At 49.6% G+C, this 18,139-nt stretch overlaps 1 protein-coding gene across 4 annotated transcripts in view; it reads right to left on the reverse strand.

Moving 5' to 3' along the window:
• Positions 1-18,139, reverse strand: part of RAD52 (RAD52 DNA repair protein) — a 309,192-nt gene that overhangs the window by 256,829 nt on the left and 34,224 nt on the right. The gene's annotated exons all lie outside the window — the stretch shown is intronic.

Here is an 18,139-nt window from a genome sequence, read left to right on the forward strand (position 1 = left end):
ATCTTCTGAACCGGTAACCAGTGCAAGGCTACTAACGTACTTTTGTGGAGAACCCCAGCAAAAGCATTCTGGACTAATTGAATCTTCTTTGTGATGTGCTTGAGGCTGCCTACAGAGGGGGAATTGATGTACTTAAGTTGACCAGTCCCTGCACAACCATTCTACGCAGTGGGGCAGGAATCCAACGTAACAATTTTCTCAGGATTCTGGGAAGTCCAAAACAGCATGCAGTAAATTTCTTGGCCAGAACCCCCATGAAAAGACTATTGATCCAAAACCCAACGCTGTTGACTGCAGAGAAAGATGAGGGAAGTTGCCTGCCCAGTTGAATCCAATCCAGAGGGACGGGTTGTTAGCTAGAACTCAGTATTTTATCCCGTTCAGTTGCAAGCAGCTGGCAGACATCCAGTTTGTTACCGGTTTCGGACAGGCATTTAATTGAATGACAAGAACAAAACCCACATTGGTGAGTAAGATGACTATCTGTGTCTCATCTCCGTAGGAGACCAATGTGAGACCATGTGCTCGCACAGTCTCCGCCACTGGAAGTACGTATAGGTTGTTTGAAAAGCGTGGTGCAAAGGACGAGCCTTGTGGCACCCCACACTTAAACAGGTAGGTTGTGGAGAATAAAGATTCCTCATGTCCCTGAAAATTCTTGTTTTCAAGAAATGCAGTAAGCCATTTTAGAGGGACTCCCGCAATTCCTACTCTTCAGTCCTTTGAATTAAGAGTGGGCGCGATACGGTGTCTAAGGTTGCGCTCAGATCCAGCAGAATCATGGGCATGCTACTGAGATGCCTTAGTCGAGGATTGCTTTTAGCGCTTCAGTGGTAGCTAGTAGAACAACTTATGTGCTGCTGCTAGGCCTAAGCTCTGTTTGGATTAGGTGTAGGATGGCATGTGCCTCCCAAAAAAAAACCCACAGAGGACAGAGGTGATTATTAACATACTTCTCGAGAGCCTTGCTAACCCCTGGAAAGAGGTAGATGGGTTGGTAGTTCTCTGCACAAAGGGAATCTGCAGAGGTCTTTCTCAGAAGAGGTCTAACTAAGGCATGTTATCAGGCAGAGGGGACAGTACCGCTTTCCAATGAATAGTTAAAAATGTCCATAAATCTAGACGTGATCATGTTACCTTCTTTCCCGAGTATATAAGGGGGGCTGGGACGAGCGGAGACCTCAATTTGATTGTTGTAAGAAACTAATCAGTGGCCTCATTGTTGATGGACGGAAAGGACAGTAGTTTGATATTAGCCAGATTTGCTGCTGCTGCATTAGAGGTTATGTTAAAAGTAGCACCTTTTGGTAGCGAGACAAGATTATTCACTTTTCCTAAAAGAAAGTTTGCAAGCATATTACAGCGCTCCTGTGAAGGAGGGAGGCCTACTTGGCTCTTGGCTGGTTTTATTAGGTTTTTTACCAAATCTAAAAAACTATTTGACTTTCTAGTATGATGCCTTACTGGGCCCATCATACGTTTTCTTTCAAGCTCTTTCTTGCTTTTTAGCTTCCTTTTTTTAATTCAGCAAGTTCAGATGCGAACCATGGGGCACGTCGTGCTGGGTGACTGGGCCCCTGTTATTTTAAATATCTTTTAACTGGTCGATTTCCTGCTGCTCTTCTGATTTTTTAAAAACGATTTTTTTATTTTTTTTATTCTGTTAACTTGAAGGAGTACCTGCTGCTATTCTTTGTTAGTTGCACACCTACCTTGTCCTGGTCAGAGGATTCCCCGGTCCCCCACAGCTTTGCCGATTGTTGCGGAGGGAACCCCTCACTAAACTCTACTTTCGGGCGCCTCCTTCCACCTTCCACCCAGGTTAGCGCTCTAGTGGCCAGGCCTATTTAGAGCCACGCTGGACTGGACGCGCGCAGCGGGCGCGCCTAATGACGTGCCCAGGACCAGTTACGCTGCTAGTTTTGAGCCAGATGTCGAAGTGTGGCGCACTTACAGCCGAGCAGAATTGCTATCCCTGGATCCGGTCACCTGCGCAGGTCACAAACGTTGCGATACAATCTTTGACCCTGCCTGGGGGTGTCCTAGCTGTAGCTTCCACTTTGCCACCAATCTCGTCAGTGTGTGCACTACAGTTGTGAAGGAGCTGGCCGTTCTGGCAGCCCTTAATAATGCACACTCGATGGTTAAACATGCAGCAAACATCTTTGAGCTAATTGTGGATAATCAACTCAATGTATTGTTCATCACTGAAACTTGGCTTAGGGAGGCGTGTGAACCGGTGGTTGAGCTCGCTGTCCCCCGGGGGTACCATTTAGCAAACAGCGGATCGCACGACCGGGAGAGGGGCGTGCTTTGCGCTTTCCCAAATTCCTCCACCCACTCAAGGGGCCATTTGATTGCTCTGGTGTGTTCTAACTTCGAACTGCATGCCGAAGAACCACTGCCTGTTACTTGGTCTGATCATGCCCTGATCATATTCTCCTGGGACTTGGAGAAATCTTCCCAGCGGCCATCTTTGCCACTGGGCTGTGTCACCCGCAAGATTAATATTCCCAGGTTAATAGAGGCCCTGAACCACTCGCAGGTTGATCCTGCTGCTGACTTGGAGGGCTCGGTTGACCGGTTTAACACTTGGGTTAGCCAGGGAGTCGAATCTTCATGCAAACCCTTGCCTAGCTAGGTCCACCAGCCGTCCCCCTCTCAGCCCTGGTATTCCCTTTCGTTAAAGGAGTTGAAACTGGGCTGTAAGAAGTTGGAACACCAATGGAGAGTTGCTTACTGCCTAGCAGCTAAATCCGATGTGCGCTCGGCACAGAGAACCTACTACACAGCGGTCAGAAAAGCCAAAAGCGAGTACTATGCAGATAGAATAATGAAAGCCAATAACAGTAAAGAGATTTTCTCTATTGTCAAAAGTTTTATGTCGCCCTGCACAGAGCATAAGGCTATCCCTGCCGCTCTTGGATGGTGTGAGGAGTTTTCAGCATTTTTTATCAATAGAATTCAATTAATCCAAGAAAGCCTGGCCTTATCAGTGACACAGCAGAGCCCTCCCCTAGCACCCCCTCTACATACCCCTCCCAACTCACTACTCTCGCAGTTTGCCCCGGCGGAGAAGTCTGACATCCTTACTATTCTTAAATCTCTCAAGTCAGGCTCTCCCTCGGATCCGTGCCCGGCCAGAGTCCTCGCGGGGTGGCAGATATTGTTTGCACTGAAGTCACGTCCATTGTCAACTGGTCACTTCAGTCGGCGACCGTACCAAGAAAATGGAAGCAAGCTAAGCTTCTCCCGCTTCTTAAAAACAGACAGCGGGGGGCGTGGCCAAGATGGCGACGGAGTAGGACGTGCTTTAGTCCCCTCCGGCGCCGGGCCCTACAAAGCACTGTCCAGCGTTGGCCCCGAGCGTCTTCCTGGGGCTTTTGGTCGCTCTGGAGCCTCTCTACAGTGGTGGCCGGCAGAGGAGCGATTTACAGTGACCCCGAGCCCGAATTCGACGGACCGGAGCCGGCGGCGGTGCCCGAGGCCTGAGCGGCGCTGCGAGCTGCGGCGCGGGGGAAGCAGAGAGGGGACTCTTGGAGGTGTCCGGCGGCAAGTTACTGGCGGGAGCACCGGAACATAGTGGTGAGACGCAGAGAGGAGCTACCGGCGGTGGGGAGAAGACCGCCTGACGCCGGACCCGGGACCCGGTAAGGGGGCGGAGCCTATCCTCTGCGAGCACCCGGAGATGCGGTGCGGCCGCCGGAGCAATCGAGGCCGTGGTCTGAGGCCTGGGCCAGTGGGCGGACTGCACTGCCACCGAAACCAGCGACCCGTGGACGGCAGATATTTAGGCCCCAGGGGTGTGCGGTCAGCCCCCTCGGGAGTGAGCAGAGGCTGACGAGGTACGTCTACACCCGAGGCCTCCTGCCTGGGACCACGTGTATCTGGTGAGGCTGGCCGGGCGGCTGTAGGCCGGGACGGTGACGCAGGACGCCGGGAGCGCCAAAGACTGTGGACACAGGCGCTGAGTGCACCGTGGGGGCCGTGGGGGCGGACACTTGCCATAAGGTTGTTCACCTACTCCCCCCAAACTCCCCCCCACACCTCCTTCGCCTCTGAGACTGGGTCTTTACTGCGGCAAGCGGGGATCTGGGTCCGCCCTGAGGAGCGAATCTGCAGAGAGGTTTTGAGAGGGCATCTCTGGAGCGTGCCCAGGCTGGTCGGAGTGCCCTGCTGGTGGTGTGGCCCATAGGGAGGGGTCAGGCCCCCTGGACTTTCGCCTCCCCTGCGCTGAGTGCTGGTACTGCAGCAGCGTCCCTGGCATTGGAGTGGGAGCTGGCGCTGCGAGGGCCTCCCCTGCTGGACCTGGGCTTCCTGACGCACTGCGCCGCTTGGGGACAACGACTCCGGCTGGAGCTTTGGGTGTGAGTCAAAGGGGCAAACGTCAAGGGAACGAGGTAGTGGCAGCGACTGGATTCTGCCCTGGTGTGAGTGACGTCGTTCGTGGTGCCTCCCAGGAAAACGAAGGGGGCCGCAATGGCTACCGTCTTGCGCAAGGGGAAGAACGGTAAGGACGGCCAATCTAAGAACACCCAGCAACCGGCGTCCCCTGGCCCGAGCTCTTCTCCCAGGAGGTCTGACGATGAAGCTCCGGCCACCAAAGCCTTTATGACGGACCTCTTTAAATCTATCAAGGAGGATATCTCGGACCTCCGAGCGCAACTGACGTCTGATCTTCGGGAGGTGAGGCGTGACGTGGATAGCATTGGGGAAAGAGTAGCCACGCTGGAGGATCACGATCTCAGCATGGCGAATGACGTCCACCAATTGCAGCAGGACGTGCTGAGGCTCACTGAGCAGAACTTGGACCTGCAATCTCACGCGGAGGACTTCGAGAACCGTTCTCGAAGGAATAACATTCGTATACGAGCGGTACCATGGGATGGCGAAGCAGGGGATCTACGGGAATATGTGCAAGATCTATTCCTTCAGATCCTGGGCGAGGACGATGTAAGTGAGATTCGGATGGACCGTGTCCATAGAGGTGGTCTACCTCGGAGGGGGGGAGGGCCGCCCCCTGATATCCTCGTCTGTGTCCATGACTCAGCTCAAGGAGAGAATCCTCAGTAAAGCGCGAGACGTTCCTAATCTGCAATTCCAGGAACATCGCCCGCAGCTCTATCAAGACCTGGTGGCAACGACCCTTCAGAAACGGCGAGAGTTTAGACCGGTAACGGCGTTTCTACGGAATCACAACATTCCTTACTCCTGGGGCCACCCCTTCCGTATAGTTTTCCGGTGGCAGAACAAGCTGGCGCAGATCCGCTCCTTACAGGTAGCAAAGGAACTCCTAGGCATTGAGGATGAAGCCCCGGCCTCACGGGCGAGCAGCCCCACGTCGAGGAGACGACATCGATCTTCTTCCTGGCACAGAGTGGGATTGGCGGCAGATCGCAGGCGGCCTGATCGAGCGACCAGCCTGCAGGAGAGAAGTGACGCGGTGGCGCGGTGGCTTCCGTTGCTTCAGCGACGTTGACGGATTCACAGCAGAGCTCTGGTGCGGCCTGAATTGTGGGCTGCTGGGCTGTAGGAGCCGGAGGGGTCCGTGTGCTCTGGTTCCGTGGGTATGGTGGTACTTTGTGAGAAGACACCCCGGACCGAGGCCTTGGGAGTCCCGCCTGGAATCTACCGTCCCCTTCCCGGTGACTATTCAGTGCGCTGCACTGATCTGGGACGCTTTTCTCACGTTGCTTATGTGTCCTTGGAGCTTTTGACTGTCCGGCCTCGGGGGGAGATTGTTGGCTGGGTGGAATAGGTTACTGACCTTGAGCTCTGGGCCGCTGGCGGAAGTCCAGTGTTTGGTGGGGACCCGGTGGAGAGGGTGTTTCTGAGCCCGGAGGGTGTGTTTCCTGGGTATTGGATGGGAAGGATGGCACTGGCATTGACGGGGAGGGGGCGAACTCTACCTTACCATTATGCCGATTAGTATTGGGACATGGAACGTTAAGGGGCTTAACTCCCCTCAGAAGCGCCAAAAAGTTTGGAAATATATTGCTGATCATCACTTGGATATTGTGGGACTCCAGGAGACTCACCTGGCGCGTAAAGACGAACTGCGGTTGTGCCATAAACTTTTCCCGCTTATCTATAGGTCCTCTGCATCTACTAAACACAGGGGAGTGGTGCTTCTCTTCCGAGCGTCTTTACATTTCCAACCCTTGGGGGTTAGCGGGGACAAGGAAGGGAGGTGGCTTATGGTTAAGGGAGTGCTTGATGGAGTGGCTTGTACGTTTGTGGTGGTGCATGTTCCCAACGCGGGGCAAAATGCCTTTCTCCGTGACCTGCTTGACAAGGCGGGGGACTTTGCTGAAGGCCTTATGGTGCTCATGGGGGATTTCAATATGATTTGGGACGGCGATCTGGACAGCTCACGGGCACAGAGAGCGGGTGCTGGGGTATTTTCCGCTGAGAATCAGAGGGTGATTGGTGAACTTGGCTTGGTGGATGGCTGGCGATTCCTGCACCCCCAATCGCGCGACTACACGTTCTTCTCCCATGTTCATCACTCCTACTCCAGGCTTGACCATATTTTTGTGAGCCAGGCACTTCAGGGGCACGTCCGGGACTCTAGCATTTTCCCTTTGTCTGTATCGGACCATAGCTTGTTGGTACTGGGATTGCGGTGGCCCTCTGGGGGGGGGGAGGGGGGGGGGGGGGGATGGGACGAAGAAATGGTATTTCCTACCGGCTCTTGTCTTAGATGACGTCTCCTGCAAGGCGCTCCGCAAGGCAATAAAGGAGTTCTGGACTCTCAATCCGGCGTCAGATACCTCCCTTTTTAATACCTGGGATGCGTGTAAGGCCTCCATAAGGGGCACGTGTCTTCACCTTAATGCTAATCTCAATAAACTGAGGCGGAAGGAAAGAGAGGAATTCGAGACGGAATTAGCTCTTGGAGCAGACCCACAAAGCCAACCCGTCTAGACTCACACTGAGACCACTGACCGCAGTGCGGGGCAAACTGAAGGCCCACTATGCGGAATTTACCCTGCTTCGACTTCGGCGCATCTCCTATTCTCAGGGGAATAAAATAGGCAAACATCTGGCTCGTCAACTGCGCGATAAACGAGAAAGGGACTATATAGGTGGTATTATGGACTCCTCAGGGTCGCTCTGCCACAGCGATGCGGATAAGGCACGTCTCTTTGGCAGGTTCTATGAGGCATTGTACAGACCCTCCAGGATTTCGCGATTTCGCGATTTGCAAAAAAATCGCGAAATCAGCAGTTTTGTAAAAATGCCGCGATTTTTACAAAACTGGCCGCAAAATTTTGGACAATCGGTGAGCTCATAGAAGGATGCCCCTTTTAGATCTGTGTTGTCAGTACAGCTCTGCGCTAGTGGCAGAGAAGTGCATGCTTCGGTATCAGATGTGTCTTGCTAATGTTTCAGGAGCTGGGAGTGGGGGTGGGGTTAAAAGAACTCGCTCAACCTGCTGGAATGCCGGCCCCCACTTGTCTATTCCTGCATGTCGCCCTCGTGGGGAACAGGGGGCGGCGCGAGGGAGGGAAAGATGTGCAGCGTGGAGAGGGGGGGAGGGGGTGTGGGGCTGAAAAGTAAGAATTGAAAGAGCTGCGAATGAGACCTAGGAACAATGATTTGAGGGGGAAGGGAGGGAGAGGGAGAAAGAATGAGGGGACAAAACGGGGAGGGCAGGAGGATGCAGAGGCGAGGGGAAGAGAGACTGGAGGAGGGGAAAAGGTGAAGAGACAAGAAACGGAGAAAAGGGTGAGATCTGAAGGAAGAGTGAAGGAACTAAAAAGGGGAAGGTCGGAAAGAAATGGAAAGTGTGAGTTGGTGAGGGTGGGAAGAAAGATAGAGATGGGATAGAAGAATTAGTGGCGCACCACTGATCTCGGTGGCAGGTCAGAAAGGGCCATGGGTTTAGGTGGCACTGAAGGGAGCTTTTAAAGGGCCCCTCTTTGGTTGTTCTGATTACTTTTTGTTTTATTTTATTCTCTTATGATTTTGCGATGTATTATTTAGTTAACATCCCATCCTGGAGAGATGCTTGAATTCCGTGCATGCTTTCTTTCGATTTCTGGAGAGACGTCACAGACTGGTCTGGCGAGGGATCCCAGACTGACATCACTTCCGGAGCCTGATTCGACCAGTTCCCGTGCCAAGGCCAGCCGATCTCCAAATATGAGACCATTTTCCCGAAATACTTTAAAATGAAAGACGGGTGCAGCCAGTCTTGAAACTACTAATATTTTGCTAACTCAAACTGCATTCTGGCGTTTAAAAGTGGTTATTTCTATTTCTGCCGCTGTTTGTGATTTCACAGATTTGAGACATTGTCGAGTTACATTCAACTGCCTTTTGTACAACAGATAAGGAGCGTTATCTGTTTACATTGAACTGCTTGTGATGTCATAGAAGGCGAACATGTCATGTTTGCATTTCATTGATCGTTTATGACGTCATAAATGAGAACTGTTCACATTCGTCTCTCTGATTGTGATGTAATAGAGAGAGCTGTTTACATTCCACTGTTTGCGGTGAAATGTGAACACATTCTTACATTTCATAGCCTGTGACGTCATGGAATGAGAGCACAACGTGTTTACGTTCAACTGTTTGTGATTATACAAAGGGAAGGAAGAGAGAGATGGGATAGAAGAATTAGGTGTGCAAAAAGAGGCCAAAGCTAAAGATGGGAGGGAAGAGAGAGGCCTTGAGGGGGGCAGAACGAGGTTGAGATGGGGAAAAGAGGAGCAGAAGAGATATGAGAAGAAGGGAGAAAGAGTACAAGATGTAGAGAGCGGTGGGACAGGAGAATAGAGATGCGAGGAGAATGAGTAAAAGGTTCCCCTAGCGGAAATAGAGAGGGGGAGGGAGAGCTTGAGAGCTGAATTGGGGAAGGAGGGCAAAGAGGATAGAAGAGAAGAGGGGGAGGGGTGGGGAGATGGAATATAAACGAGAGACAAAGATAGAAGAGATGGGAAGACACAGGAGAAGTGCGGGAAGTGAATGCGCAAGAGAGGAGAGAAGGAATAAGTGAAAGATAGGAAGGGAGCGAAAGATGCAGAGGGAATGGGAGCCAGAAGGTAAAGAGGAGAGGAGAAGAGAACAAAGAGGACTTGAGAAAGAGTGAACGGTGTATAGAAGGATGAAAGTGAGAGAAAGAGGAGGGATGCCTGGGAGGAGGAATAAAAGGGGTAGAGGGAAAGCTAGAGGGAGAGACGTGGGGAGAAGAGCAGTAACCGATGGTTCAATGCTCTTAATTCATGAGAAACGCAGACTCTGTTAGACTAAAATGTCCCTAAGAGCCCTGACAGGCTGGCTGAGTCTTTATTTCAATTATTTATCTACTTGATACTTTGCGGCAATTCTGATTTTGTGGGGCAATAACATGTTAATTGTATTCCTTAATATACAAAAATGTGCCATTCCTGTACATACCATGCCTTTTCCTCTGGCTAAATTCCCGCAGGGTTGCTTTGCTGAAATCGAACAAAGGGTAATATTGAGTGTGATAGGCATCACAACACTTACAATCTCGGTCTCTGGGCAAACAGGTGTTTGAAGGGGGATCGCAATTTAATGGGCGTGTTATAATCCGGGCGTATACTTTTATGTATTAACAATCCAAGATACATAGAGAAACTTATGCCTGCAAGCAATGTTACTTAAATGTAAATACTAATCAGGGCCTATTTCAAAGTGGAATACTCTGCTAAAACAGTTTTCATTGTTTTAATGCTGAAAATGAATGATTAGGAGTAAAATAAAGTGCCGCAAAAATGCCGCTAAATTTCCATATTTGTGCCGCTAAATTTGCTAATCCATGCCGCTATATCCTGGGGGGTCTGATTGTATAAGGGTGACTCCCTGGACCAAGCAGCCCAAGACCGCTTTCTGGCTGCCCTCCCCATTACGCGAGTCTCGAGAGAATGGAACGAATTTCTTGCAGCCCCCATCTCTAGAGAGGAGGTACTGGAGGCTATCGGGGACCGTAAGCTCCACAAAGCTCCCGGTCCGGATGGTTACACGGCGTTATTCTACAAATCTTTTGCTTCGGAACTCTGTGACTTTTTGGTACCCCTCTTCAACGAAATGGCAACGTCGGGTCGCACCACGGGTTCCATGTCTGAGGCTCTGATTTCCGTGATTCCTAAAACAGGGAAGGACCTGTCCCTCTGCTCGTCCTACCGCCCTATAGCTCTACTCAACATAGATGAACAAAAGTTACTTACCTGTAAACTGTGGTTCTCCAGTATTGGTGTCTTTCATAGATTCACATGCTTGAATATTCCCCGTCGTCGAAGTTGGAGTCCCACGGTACATAAATAGCAGTAATATATATGCATGTATACATGAGAAATATCATAAATAAAAAATACATACATATTATGTAATAGAAAAGTAAACTTGAAAAAGTACCATAGAACAGAATAGGCCCATTGAAAAGCCCAAGGGAGAATTCACTTTAGTAACTTATAGGAGTCATTATGTGTTGGTCCACATTCCAGCCAATCAGGCTGTAGCCTCCTCTAGAACCTTCTCCTCAGAAGCCCAAGTCCTCAGATTTTCGTAGCACAAGTAAGTATAAATGCTTGAGGAGAAGAGAGCCTCTGAGGGGAGGATGGGAGGGTCGCATGTGAATCTATGAAAGACACCAATACTGGAGAACCACAGTTTACAGGTAAGTAACTTTTGTTCTTCTCCAGTATTAGGGGTGTCTTTCATAGATTCACATGCTTGAATAAGAATAGAAAGCAGTAAATTGTACATTAGTCATAAAGGAAGATACAAATTCAGTCTAGGCAAAACATATCACTTAATAAGCAATTAAAAATCAAAACATGACAATACCTTTATGACTGGAGGCGGGTAGCAACAGAGGCTCACCTTTATCGGAAAAGATTCCGCAGCACCGATTGACCTACTGCCGCATCCGCGGCATCTGTTGATTGCAGGCAGTAGTGCTTTGTAAAAGTATGGCTGCTAGACCAAGTATCAGCTCTGCAGATGTGTCGTAGAGGTACCCCCGCGAAGAGGGCAGTAGAAGTCGACACAGCTCTCGTGGAATGAGCTCGAGCCGGAGCAGGAAGGGGCTTGCCAGCCCGTTGATGACAGTAGGATATGGCAGACGATATCCATCTGGTGATAGTCTGTTTAGTTACAGGTTGTCCTTTGCACACTGGGCCATATGCCACAAACAATTGATCAGTCTTTCTAAAGGTAGCTGTGCGTTGAATGTAAAATTTAAGGCAGCGTTTCACATCCAGAGTGTGCAAAGAGCGCTCCGCTGCAGATTGAGGTGCAGGGAAGAAAGTCTTAAGGACAATAGGTTCATTGAGATGGAAGTCACTGGGAACCTTAGGAATAAAACTGGGATTTGTTCTCAAGGTAACAGCCTCGTTGGAGAATTGTAGAAACGGTGGCTGTATAGTAAAGGCTTGAATGTCGCTGACGCGCCTGGAAGAGGTCAGAGCAAGCAACAGAGCCACTTTCCAAGTGAGGAATTTCAGATTGGAAGAATGGATGGGCTCGAATGGAGGCAAAAGCAGCTGAGACAAAACTAGGTTGAGTCGCCATGAAGGTGGGGGCCGACGGATTGGTGGGAACATCCGAAAAAGGCCCTTGAAGAACTGTCTTATTATCCTGGAGGAGTACAAAGATGTTACGCCATCATGGCGAAAATGAGAGATAGCAGCTAGAAAAACCTTAACAGTGGAGTGTGATAGTCCTGATTTTGCTAGCGACAAAAAGAATGGCAAGATTTGTTCTGGCTGAGCACACATGGGATTTAGTGATCTAGTGGAACACCAAGCGCAGAAACGCTTCCACTTCAACTGGTAAGTTTTGATAGTAGATTGTGCTCGAGCATTTGCTAGCACTGCCCTACAATCTTTGTCGATATTCATGTGTGCAAATTCATTGTACTCAGGTTCCAGGCATGAAGTTGGAGGTATGCTGGATCCGGATGGCATATTTGACCTTGTTGCATTGTGAGAAGATGTGGCAGAGGATGCAACTGTATCGGGTGTGTCAGAGAGATCAGAAGAAGATCTGAGAACCAAGGACGTCTCGGCCATTTGGGTGCGATCAGGATTATCCGACATGGTTGGAATCTCATTCTGTGTAACAGACGAGGAATGAGCGGCAGACGAGGAATGAGCGGCAGTGGAGGGAATGCATAGCTGAAGGCGTTCGACCAGTCTATTGAAAAGGCATTCCCGCTCGACTCTTTGTGTGGATGCCGGCTCGCAAACCTTTGACACTTTCTGTTGAGAACAGTTGCAAAGAGATCCAACAGTGGTCGGCCCCACTGTCGGAAGATGTAATCCAACGTTGGTTGGTTGAGTTCCCATTCGTGGTTGTCCGAGAGGGCTCTGCTGAGCGAGTCTGCCAGCACATTGGCCACACCTGGGACATGGACTGCTTGGAGATGTATTTGATGTTGGAGAGCCCAATCCCATATATCCTGTGCCAGTTGTGATAGCACGAGAGACCTTGTGCCGCCCTGTTTGTTGATGTAGTGCATGCTGGTGGTATTGTCTGTCCTCACCAGCAATGCCTGTCCCTGCACTAATCTCTGAAAGGACTTCAAGGCCAAGAAAATCGCCAGTAGTTCTAAGCGATTTATGTGCCAAGTGCGCTGAGACGCCGTCCACTTTCCTTTCACAGACATCCCGTCGAGATGAGCCCTCCAACCTTCCAGGGAGGCGTCTGTCGTCAGTGTTAGTGTTGGTGGTTCGTCCTTGAATGAGCGACCTGTTGCTATGTTTGGAGGTTGAGCCCACCACTCCAAAGCTCTTTGAATGCGGGGCGTTAGATGGATTTTGTCTTTGAACGACCCTGATACCTGCTTCCACTGGCTGTCTAGTTCTTCTTGAAGGACTCTCATGTGCAGTCTGCAGTTGGGAATCAGTTGAATGCACGAGGAAGCCATGCCGAGGAATGATTTGTACATCTGGACAGAAACGTACTGCCTTGACTGCAGGAACTGAACTTTCTGTAACATTCGGCTCTGACGTTCCTGTGAAACGAACACTTGCCCTAGCCGGGAATCGAGCGAGGCTCCTAGAAAATCTCGCTGTTGAGAAGGGCGAAAGTGTGACTTTAGGCAATTGATGGAGAAGCCTAACGTTTCGAATAGGGATATGCAGACTTGTGTGTGCTCTTGCGTTAGTTGGAAAGTCCTGGCCTTTATCAGGCAGTCGTCCAGATACGGATAAAACTGGATGCTCTGTAAGCGCAGGTAGGCGGCCACCGGGGCTAGGATTTTGGTAAATACCCTCGGTGCCGATCGAAGGCCGAATGGTAGGACCTTGAATTGATAATGAAATGGGCCGACTGTAAAACGAACGTATTTCCTGTGCCTGGGATGAATAGGCACATGGAAATATGCATCTTGAAGGTCTATTGTTGAAAAGTACTCTCCTGGAATGAGGAAATTTAACATTTGGAGTAGGGTAAGCATCTGAAAAGTCTTTGATGCGATGAACTTGTTTAGAGCCCTCAAATCTAAGATGGGGCGCCACTCCCCTGATTTTTTCTTCACTAGAAAGAAACGGGAGTAAAACCCCCTGCCGCATTGACATTGCGGTACCAATTCTATGGCTCCTTTTCTGATCATAAGCTGCACCTGGGCCAACAGTTCCTTGAAATGGGGGGAAGGTGGGCCCGAAGGCGGGCGAGCGGGGGGAAATTTCGTGAATTCCAGGGTGTGTCCTTTTGAAACAACGTCCAAGACCCATTGGTCGTTGGTAATGTGCGACCAATTGCAGAAGAATTTCGAGATTCGACCTCCAAGATGCACAGTCCTCTCACTGTTTTTTGCTGGTGTTCGCACCACCTCTGTAGTTGGACTTACGTTGGTAAGGTCTGGAGGCGGATGAACGATTTTGGGACTGATAGGATCCTCTTTGTCTGTTGTCGTTGTAAGTGTATCCTCGATATTGGCCTGTGCCCCGAAAAGTAGAGGTTCCTCCTCCTCTACCGCGTGCCCCACGAAATGGCCGTTTCCGATATTGAAGAGTTGTTAAGGACTTTGCTGTATCTGTGTCCTTTTTTATAAGTTCCAAAGCATCATCAACGTGCTTACCGAACAGAGACTCACCATCGTAGGGTAAATCTAACACTCTGGATTGAACTTCCGGACGGAAGGTTGTTGACTTCAGCCAGCCTTGACAGCGCAAGACTGCAGCACCCACCAGTTGTCGGAAACCAGTAGAGGCTATATCGCCGGCACAGTCGATTATTTCCGCTGAAATCTTTTCTCCCTCGAGAATGATGGCCTGCGCTTCATCCCGGATGGAGTCGGGCATTTGAGGGAGTAGACCAGCGATCTCGGACCACATTTGACGGTCGTAGCGGGGATGTCAGGGGTATGGCTGGATTTCGAGACCTTTTTTGTGCCGCCTGAGTGATAACTGAATCTGCCTTAGGTTGTGAAACTAAGCAGGCCGGAGAAGAAGGCGGCGCTTTATATTTTTTGTCCAATCTAGGTAGGACGGCCGGAATGGAATTAGGACGTTCCATTAACTTTAGACCCTCTTCCCATATGTGGTCTATGATAGGGATGGTATGAGTTTGGCGTTGCGGTAAGTCTTTAAAATCATACAAAAAGCATTCCGTTTGTTGTGCTTCCAACGTTAAGTGGAACCTCTTCGCTGCGCGAACCATAAGGTTATGGAAACTCGCGATATCCACTGGTGGCGAAGTTCTTGGCGATGCCGGTGGAGTAGAGGATGTCTGTGCCCTATAATTGTCCCATTCCTGCATTTCATCATCAGTGTCATTATCCCCAGTGTTATGAGGAGTTTGAGTCTCATTATCTGTATCATGAGCAGCACCCAAAGGAGACGTAGGTGCAACAGTCGCCTGAGCTTGAAGCCTAGGTGCTGGAGACTGTGGTCGAGGCACTGGAGACGGAGGGCGAGGAGCTGGAGGCTGAGACCGCTGTACTTGAGGTGCTGGGGAAGGAGGCAACGATGGTGGAAACCTACGATTGTAGTCATCCAGCATATGTTGCAGGTTTTTCACCATAGACAGAGGAATTTCCGTAAACTGTTCGTAAGTTGGTTGTTGTGATCTATCTATTGGAAAAAGTACATTCCCATCTTCGATGGTATTATCCGCATTCTCATCCTCGTCACTGTAGTCCTGACACTTTATGTGTAACTCAGATCAAATTTATCAACCTGCATCCAGTCCATCTATTTCAGAATCATTTCCAGATTCCTCTTCTCCAGATTGAAACAATTTTTCTGGAGGCTGAGATCCACTCCTAATTGGACTTAACTGTATAAGTGGTACAGTTTTGAGAGACGAAGCAGTAACCACTTTGAAGGTGGTAGTAGTCTGTAGGGGTTGGTGCGTCGTCAACGAGCCCGTCGACGATAGTTGTACAGCCTTAGCACCCTCTGGTTGTTTTTTCGTTGGCGCCGCAGAATCCGGCGTAGGAAGTTTAGCCTTGGTCGACGATGATTTTTTAGTCGTCGACGAGGTAGTCGACGAGGCCGTCGACGAAGTTGCAGTCTTTGCCGTCGACGAGGAGGTCGTCGGCGGAGCAGCCGTCGACGGGGTGTTCCCTGTCGACGGAGATGTAATCGTCGACGGAATAGTCGTCGACGAGGAAGATCCGGTCGTCTGGACAGGCGTCGACGACGATGGCTTGCTCTTTGTCGACGGAGGAACCGTCGACGGTGGGTGCGTCGACGATGATTTCTTCGTCGACGGTTTGATCGACGAGATCATAATAATGGACGAGATGGGTCTCACCTCTTGGCTGCTAGTCGACGAGATGATCGTAGTCGTTGCAGAGCTGGTCGACATGGAAGAAGTAGTCGTCGACGTCGAAATTGCCAAAACGGACTTCGTAGACGCTGAAGACGTCGACGGACGCGTCGACAAGCCCGTCGACGAGCCAATGCCCGTTTATGAAGAGGAGGGCATAGTCTTGGGTCGAGACGCCAGAGAGCCAGGTCCCGTAGGCGCGCCCTGAAGCAAGTCTTGTGAGGAGCCATCCTTGAAAGATCCCAACTTTTTACTCTTTTTAAGAAAAGGAGAGGGAACTTCAGTCTCAGACCCACGCTTCCGAGAGGATCTTGAAAAACCAGATGACATACTCTCAGCATCGGAAACCACATTCTCAGATGTTTTCAACTTCTGTAGCCACAGAAGGAGACGAGCCTCTCTGTCCCTCAAAGTCTTTGGGGGAAATTTGCGACAGAACCTGCAGGTAGAGGCAACGTGGTCCGGATAAAGACAGTAAATACACTTACTGTGTGGATCCTCATGAAAAAGGCGCAATTTTCCACAGGATGGACAAGCCTTGAACAAAGTTTTCTTTGAAGAAGACATTTCTGAAGAAAATAGGTAGAAACTAGAAATAACTGAGCAGAGCTCAGGGAGACTCCCTTCACACGACGTGCGGTAGAAAATCTAAGGACTTGGGCTTCTGAGGAGAAGGTTCTAGAGGAGGCTACAGCCTGATTGGCTGGAATGTGGACCAACACATAATGACTCCTATAAGTTACTAAAGTGAATTCTCCCTTGGGCTTTTCAATGGGCCTATTCTGTTCTATGGTACTTTTTCAAGTTTACTTTTCTATTACATAATATGTATGTATTTTTTATTTATGATATTTCTCATGTATACATGCATATATATTACTGCTATTTATGTACCGTGGGACTCCCACTTCGACGACGGGGAATATTCAAGCATGTGAATCTATGAAAGACACCCCTAATACTGGAGAAGCTAAGTTATACTCCGCTATCCTGGCGCGTAGACTCCGAGATTTGATGCCGGCCATTATCCACCCAGATCAATCGGAGTTTATTAAAGGGCGACAGACCCATGACAAATTGCGAAGGGTGATTCACCTCATTGAGAAGGCCTCCAGGTTCCGTCTCCCAGCAGTGCTGGTGGGGCTGGATGCGGAAAAGGCTTTTGACCGGGTAGACTGGAACTTCATGTTCCGCACTCTGGAGGCTTTTGGATTCTCGCAACACTTCATCACCATGGTTCGAGCGAACTATAGCACTCCCTGCTCTATGGTGATGGTAATGGGCATTGTTCCGCCAGCTTCGCTCACACCAGGGGTACGAGACAGGGCTGCCCTCTTTCACCTCTGCTCTTTGCCCTAAGCATCGAACCTCTGGCCATCGCGCTGCGCGAGCAGGAGCAGATAAAGGGACTCCCCTTTTCGGGTGAGCAACATAAAATCTCCCTTTTTGCAGACGATGTCCTACTCACTGTTCCACCTTCCGATTACTTTTCCATGCTCTACAAACAAATCAGGATCTTCAAGAAAATCGACCAACAGGGAAAAAGCTGGAAAATCCGCATTGTTCAGCCAAATATTTTCCTTAGCATAGCTTGGCCAACCTGAGCAACAACACTAGTCTAGACTGGACATCCAGTGTATACGGTATAAAGCTTTGCACAAATGTCTGTTCTAGAAAAAAAAGCTCAATGCTCGAACAATGTCCTATTTGTAAACCGATGATGCAGTCTCACCTCTAAGTGCACAAGCCTGAATGCCCTCAGGGACAGTAGCCCTAAGTCAGAATAGCACTTCACAAAATAATCAGAAGGTCATAACAGGCCTTGAAAAACCTCTCTGGGTTAAGGCACCAATTCCCAAAATATATACAAGTATACAATAAAGTGTGCATTCCAAATGGAGGCAGGAACACCTTTGCAAAGTCAAAAACAAGGAGACTTAATTTACCAGCTCAAAAAAAATATCAAGATTCCCAGATTCTTTCAAAGGTCCAAAAAGACTTCACTGGTGTGGCTCTCTCATTAACTTTAAACATATGGCAGAATGCATCCCAAGACCTTTGTGGAACACCTCATTGAGTTTGTACTTGAGTTCATGCAAGTCATCCTCATTCATTCTCACACAAGACACTATTATCTCTGTTATGTCAAGTTACCCAAGTCTCTCTACGTTGGCCACATAAACCGTGCATAAACCTCTCCTGTCCCTACACTTGATGTTTGCAATAAAATATTCCATACCCAAGAACTGCTTGGGGATAAACCTACTGCTATGACTGGTCAACCCTCTGTCTTCAGGCACTTCTCCGTCTTTCACCCATACATCTACTTCTCCAGGGGTACCAAGGACAGCACCACAAGGCCATATCTCTGCATAAACTAGCAAGC

This window comes from Lissotriton vulgaris, chromosome 1_2, assembly GCF_964263255.1.
Source record: "Lissotriton vulgaris chromosome 1_2, aLisVul1.2, whole genome shotgun sequence".
Taxonomy (NCBI): Eukaryota; Metazoa; Chordata; class Amphibia; order Caudata; family Salamandridae; genus Lissotriton; species Lissotriton vulgaris.